This window comes from Gopherus flavomarginatus, chromosome 4, assembly GCF_025201925.1.
Source record: "Gopherus flavomarginatus isolate rGopFla2 chromosome 4, rGopFla2.mat.asm, whole genome shotgun sequence".
NCBI classification, from domain to species: Eukaryota; Metazoa; Chordata; order Testudines; family Testudinidae; genus Gopherus; species Gopherus flavomarginatus.
The window spans coordinates 217,403,852-217,411,144 of NC_066620.1; the positions used below are offsets into that span (position 1 = coordinate 217,403,852).

The 7,293-nt window shown below is 50.2% G+C and overlaps 1 pseudogene; it reads left to right on the plus strand.

The window, feature by feature from the left end:
* Positions 1-1,757: 1,757 nt before the first annotated feature.
* LOC127050396 (uncharacterized) lies at positions 1,758-1,936 on the plus strand (annotated as a pseudogene).
* Positions 1,937-7,293: the final 5,357 nt, after the last annotated feature.

Below are 7,293 nucleotides of genomic sequence, written 5' to 3' on the forward strand. Positions count from 1 at the left end.
GGGATGGGTCCTCAGTCCCTTGTGTAGAGCTTCAGCTTGTAGCAAAATCCCTCCAGAGGTAAGAAGCAGGATTGAAGACAAGATGGAGATGACGCCTCTGCCTTATATAGGCTTTTCCAAGTATAAGAACACTCCTTTGTTCCTGCAGTGGAAAGTTACAGCAAAATGGAGTTTGCAGTCACATGGGCCAGTTTCTGCACACCCTGCTGAGTCACACGGCATAACTGCCTTCTCTCGATGGGACAATTGTGTAGGTGATGGTCATTAATGGACCATCAAGCAGGCTAAACAGAGCTGACACCAACTTGTCTGGGATCTTTCCCAGTAACACAACATAAGTTTGCAATACAGACAGCATACAGCCAATATTCATAACTTCAACTACCAAAATGCTACAGACATACAGACAGCATAATCATAACCAGTAATCCGTAACCTGGTCTTAGACACCTTATATGACCCCCTTTACCTAGGATTTGGTGCCGCTACAGGACCTTGGTTGCAACCCATGTTCTATATGGTCCCAGTTTATATCAATAACGTCACTGCATGTCTGCCCTGTCCTGAGCTGATTCCCAGCTGTCAGGAAAGCAAGACTGGGGAGATTGCCCCAGGGGAATTCTGCACCACTTCACATGTGCATAATTAATCAACCAGGCATAGTTTTAATTTTTGGCACAGAAAAAAGCTTCTGAGGGAAAGTTGATGCAGTTTGGGGTTTTACCCAGCAGAGCGCACTGTGTTGATAGACCAGAGCATTAGCTCCAGGAGATCTAGGGAAGAGAGAGAGCTGCCTTCTTCATAGCACCTGTCAGGTCGGGTCAGGAGACAGGGGCTATGGGGAGACAGACAGCACAGGGTGCTGGGGGGTCAGGCTCATAAGGGCTAATGGGGGAGAACAGACTGGGGCAGGGGTTGAATGGGAGTGGTGGCATAGGGCCACAGGGGGTGGGATATGCAGGACCACATGGGGAAGGGGGCAGTGGGGGCATCTGAGTGGGTTCAGAGGGACACATGGGGACAGGGGCAGATGTGCCTGACTGAATGGGAGAGGCTAAGGGTCGGCCAGGGTCCGCACGGGGGAAGCTCCCTAACAATCCCTCCCTGCTCTCCCAAAAAAACCACCTGTTCCATACGTCTCCCACTCACACCCAACAACCCTCCAGGTTGACACCCAGGCTCCTTCCCAGCAATTTACTTCCCTCTCCCTTAGTTCCTCTGTTACCCCTGACTCTCCCCGGCCTTTGCACTGCTTCTGAGTGGTATGGGAAATACGGTTCTGTATTGTAGTTTAAATGAATGACTCAGAATTCTATATTAATGTGCCTAGTATGAATCTATTTGTCAAAAACCATTTCCTGGATCTTTTTTGTTGTCTGTATTATTACAGGGTCTTGGGGACCGCACCTGACTGTAACCCTGCCCACTGCTCCTCCTCCAGCAAGTGCCAGCCCTGCCTTCTCCTTCCCCCCCTGCAGCCCTGCCCCTTGGCCCGGTCACAGGCAGAGCCGGGCAGTGCAAGGGGCTGCTGTTCTGGCTGGTGCTATGGTACTGGTAGCCTTGGCACTCCCCTGTTTTCTCCTGCTGCTGGTGACTGGGGCCCCAGGGCTGCAGATGCTCCTCAGCTCCTCACTGCCCTTTGACTGCTCGCAACCTGTAAGAGCTGCCTGGACGAGGAACCCGTTTCTGGGGCAGGCAGAGCCCTCTGGAGCAGCAGCCCCCAGATGCACAGACACTCTTCCCTTAACCTGTGTATAATAGAATTTGAACATTTGCTTCCATAAATGCTCTGACCAGTTTAATATGTGACACGTTCTCTATCTAAGAACTCCCTATTCAATGGATTTTTGGAGCAGGGAGATGGAATAGGAGCTTGCTCTGTCCACTCCACGCACCGCCCCGGCATTGCAGTGCTTCTAGGAATGGTGCACCTCCCGTCAGGGAGAATAAACTGGTTCGAAAAGCAGACCAAACACGTTGTGCTATGAATGGTGCTGTTTGCAATGTGCACAGATATCTGGCTCACGTACAGCTCTTGGATTAGTTGTTTCTATTGTGTTCACAAGGACGTTTCTGGAGTGGGGAGAGTGCTCTTGCCGGCTTTGCTCTATGTGTGTTTGTAGCTCAGTTAAGCTGCTGCTTTCACATTCGTCTATGTAAGTTCTTCGCCTGCTCTCGTTAGCAGAGGCAGATTAGGGGTTTGTGGGGCCCTGGGTGAGAGCAAGTGGGGCACTGTCATAAACAGATAGCTAAGGGTTAATGTCTCTTTCACCTGAAGCACCTGACCAGAGGACCAATCAGGAAACCGGATTTTTTCAACTTTGGGTGGAGGGAATTTTGTGTCTGAGGTCTTTGTTTTCTGTCTGCCTGCTTTCTCTGAGCTTTGGAGAAGTAGTTTCTGCTTTCTAATCTTCTGTTTCTAAGTGTAAGGACAAAGAGATCAGATAGTAAGTTATATGGTTTCTTTTCTTTGGTATTTGCATGAATATAAGTGCTGGAGTGCTTTGATTTGTATTCTTTTTGAATAAGGCTGTTTATTCATATTTCTTTTAAGCAATTAACCCTGTATTTTGTCACCTTAATACAGAGAGACCATTTGTATGCATTTTTCTTTCTTTTTTATATAAAGCTTTCTTTTTAAAACCTGTTAAAGTTTTCTTTACTGGGAAGTTTCAGGGAAATTGAGTCTGTACTCACCAGGAAATTGGTGGGAGGAAGAAATCAGGGGGAGATCTGTTTGTGTTGAATTTGCTAGCCTGATTTTGCATTCCCTCTGGGTGAAGAGGAAAGTGCTTTTGTTTCCAGGACTGGGAACGGAGAGGGGGAGTCACTCTGTTTGGATTCACAGAGCGTGTGTCTGTGTATCTCTCCAGGAGCACCTTGTCATAAACAGATAGCTAAGGGTTAATGTCTCTTTCACCGGAAGCACCTGACCAGAGGACCAATCAGGAAACCGGATTTTTTCAACTCTGGGTGGAGGGAGTTTGTATCTGAGTCTTTGTCTGCCTGCCTGCTGTCTCTGAGCTTTGGAGAAGTAGTTCTACTTTCTAATCTTCTGTTTCTAAGTGTAAGGACAAAGAGATCAGATAGTAAGTTATATGGTTTCTTTTCTTTGGTATTTGCATGAATATAAGTGCTGGAGTGCTTTGATTTGTATTCTTTTTGAATAAGGCTGTTTATTCAATATTCTTTTAAGCAATCGACCCTGTGTTATATCATCTTAATACAGAGAGAACATTTGTATGTATTTTTCTTTCTTTTTTTTATATAAAGCTTTCTTTTAAGACCTGTTGGAGTTTTTCTTTACTCAGGGAAATTGAGTCTGTACTCACCAGGGAATTGGTGGGAGGAAGAAATCAAGGGGAGATCTGTGTGTTGGATTGCTAGCCTGACTTTGCATTCCCTCTGGGGGAATAGGAAAGTACTTTTTGTTTCCAGGATTGGGAACAGAGAGGGAGAGTCTCTCTGTGTAGTTTCACAGAGCTTGTGTCTGTGTATCTCTCCAGGAGCACCTGGAGGGGGGAAGGGAAAAAGGATTATTTCCCTTTGTTGTGAGACTCAAGGGATTTGGGTCTTGGGGTCCCCAGGGAAGGTTTTTCAGAGGGACCAGAGTGCCCCAAAACACTCTAATTTTTTGGGTGGTGGCAGCAGGTACCAGGTCCAAGCTGGTAACTAAGCTTGGAGGTTTTCATGCTAACCCCCATATTTTGGACGCTAAGGTCCAAATCTGGGACTAAGGTTATGTCACACCTGGAGGGGGGAAGGGAAAAAGGATTATTTCCCTTTGTTGTGAGACTCAAGGGATTTGGGTCTTGGGGTCCCCAGGGAAGGTTTTTCAGGGGGACCAGAGTGCCCCAAAACACTCTAATTTTTTGGGTGGTGGCAGCAAGTACCAGGTCCAAGCTGGTAACTAAGCTTGGAGGTTTTCATGCTAACCCCCATATTTTGGACGCTAAGGTCCAAATCTGGGACTAAAGTTATGACAGGCACCTCCCCACCTTTTCCACCTGCAGCCCTTTCGCATTCCCGGTGCTCCTATCAGGGAGTGGGGTCAGGGTGCAGGGGCTTCCCCTGCTACCCAGTGGGAGTGCCAGGGGAGTGGAATGAGTTGGGGAACGTGGGTGCCCATTTTTCCAGGGATCCCCCAATTGGCCAGGGCCCCTGGGCACAGGCCCCCTTGGCCCAGTGGCTAATCCACCACTGCTCATTAGCATCCCTTCTGAAATTGCATGGTGTGTATGGTTCTTTCCCTCCTCTGTCCCCACACAGGAGAGAGTTTTTCCATCCCTTTTCCCTTGAGAAAACCCCCCTTATGTAACTTGGGGAACAGTCTCTGAATGGTCTCTCCAGACTAGGGCTGCTTCATAGGCACAGAAGAGGAGGAGGATTGTGGCCCTTTAGGAACCACCAGATCAGCTGATCTGACTTCCTGCATGTCCCAGGTCACTACACCCCAAGCAGTTACGCCCGCAAAGGGCCCAATCACCTGGATTAGACCATCTGGGGATTAACTCTTGTCCCCCACAGGAAGAGAATCGGAGGGACTGAGGTGCACTGATGCCCGAGACCCTGCAAAGGCAGGGAAATGACTTGGTGAGACACACCTAGATGAGTCTAGCACGTGAGCCACGCCCCATGCTGCAGAGATAGGTGGGAAAAACCCAAGTTCCCTACAGTAAAATTCCTTCCTGACCCCCAAAATGGGCATTTTGACCTCAATCACGTGAGCAAGATGCACCAGCCGGGCATCTGTGAAGGACAATTTGTTGAGCCAGCCTGGTGGGGGCCCCATCTCCAGCCATGGCCAATCGCTGACACTAAGGGGGAGGAGAAAAAATAATGCCCAGAATGCACCAGGGGAGGGTTCTGTCTTTCCCGATGTCTGCAGACCAGCTGAATCCCTGAAACATGAGATTTGGGGCACAACACACAGGACGAAAAGGGCCACCGATCCCAGTCTCTCACATGGGTGGTGCTGGGCGGGGGGGGCTGCAGGAGCTAAAGCCACCCCAAAATGTGTCTTAGCCCCCCCATAGCCACCCTTCCCAGTGCAAACGTTATGACACTCTTACTTCTGTGCTGCTGCTGACAGCAATGCTGCCTTCAGAACTGGGGCCCCAGTCACCAGCCACCACTCTGCACTACCCAGGGCCTTGTGGTGAGGAGGATCACCCACATTTTCAGTCTAGCCCACCTCAGCCCCTGTGATGATGCAGTTCTGGCGGGACCCCACTGAGAGTGCCAATTCAGGACCAATTGCTTAAAGAGGGCAGTTACAGCCCTAGGCTGGGGTTTTTCCACCTCTAAGGCAAACCAACCAGCTAGACAAAAAAGACTTCGGTTTCACCCCACTGGCTAACCACAAGTCACACAAGCAATTTCCTTAGACACTCCAGTCTCCTAGTATCATCACCAGTCCCACTCATCCTGAAAACCAACCCCCCAATAAAAGAAAACTGTTCTCTCGATTCCAAAGGACCAAGCCCCAGACCCATGTCAATATACACATCAGATCTTACCCACAAATCACGCTGTTGCCAATCCTTTAGAATCTAAAATCTAAAGGTTTATTCATAAAGGAAAAAAGATAGAGCTGAGAGCTAGAATTGGTTAAATGGAATCAATTCCATATAGTAATGGCAAAGTTCTTAGTTTAGGCTTGTAGCAGTGATGGAGTAAACTGCAGGTTCAAATCAAGTCTCTGGAGAACATCCCCCGCTGGGATGGGTCATCAGTCCTTTGTGCAGAGCTTCAGTTTGCAGCAAAGACCCTCCAGAGGTAGGAAGCAGGACTGAAGACAAGATGGAGATGAGGCATCAGCCTTATATAGGCTTTTTCAGGTGTAAGAACACTCCTTTGTTCTTACTGTGGAAAATTACAGCAAAATGGAGTCTGGAGTCGTATGGGCAAGTCCCTGCACTTTGCTGAGTTACAAGGCGTATCTGCCTTCTCTCAATGGGTCAATTGTGTAGCTGATGGTCCTTAATGGGCCATCAAGCAGGCTAGATAGAGCTAACACCAACTTGTCTGGGAAGTTTCCCAGAAACACAGCACAGATTTAAAATGCAGACAGTATAGAGCCAATACTTGTAACTTAAACTGCAAAATGCTACAGACATATAGACACCATAATCATAACCAGCAACCCATAACCTGGTCTTAGACACCTTATATGACCCCCTTTACATAAGATTTGGTGCCACTACAGGACCTTGGTTGCAAACCATGTTCTATATGGTCCCAGTTTATATCAATAACGTCACAGGCCCCCATCAGGAAGAGACTGGTGCCAACCCTGGGCCATGCCAGATGGGCTGGGGGATGGAGACTGGAGCCCATGCTGGTGCCTCGTGAGTTCTGGCCCCATCCCACTGGGCACAGAACCAGCCCCAGCAGTTGCTGGGGCACCGGGCAGCTTAGACAGGCCTTGTGTGGTCTGTTCTGCAGCTGCAGCCACCCACACAGCTGGGGAGAGCGGGCCCAGGGCCGGGACCTGGTGGCCCTTTGGTGAGGTCTCAAGCAGGGCTTACACCGGGGGAGCCGGGGCTGGCTGGAGGCGGGGAGGAGTGCAGGTGGGCTGCAGGGGGGGGGGGTGCCCCGTGAGCACTGTAGATCCAGGTGCAAACAGTGCATCGTGGGAGCGGGAGCAAGCTGCCAAGCAGGGCCCCAGTGCGTGTCCGGGGCTCGGTGGTGAGAAGGGTCCAGCCCAGGAGTGTGGGAAGCTCCCGAGAAATGGATGGGTCAGGTTCCCCCAGTTGGTTACACTGTGGTCCTGTCTATGCTTGGCCCTTCCCTCCCTTCACCTTGTCCTGTACCTTGTCCGTGTGGCCCCCCCACAGCCAAGTCCCCTCCTGCCCCTTGCTCTTCTCTTTGCCCTTAAGGCAGGAAAAAAGTAGAACAAAAAGTGATAGGGCTTTGGCCCCACAGTGCTCCTCCAGGGGAGACACTGTGGTCCTGCAGGGGCTCTCCCAGGGGAGGCTTCTCCATTGCATGGTGGGCTCCTGACCCCCGGGATTCCCCTGCCTGGTGGTGACAGTGGGGCCCTAACCCTAACCCTAACCCCCAGGCCTTGGTCAGCAAATACAGACAAACCAGGAAAGCACAGGGTTCCACTGTCTTCTCAGCTACGCCCCTGATAGGGGGCCTGAGGCCCAGACAGCTGGGTGACATCCACACTGATGTCTCTGACCCTGCCCTGGGAGCAGACAGGCCTTCCCCACGCTGAGGAGCAATGCAAAATACAGAGGAAACTGAGCCACACACAGGAGTCATAAAAGCTCCAGGAAATTCTGA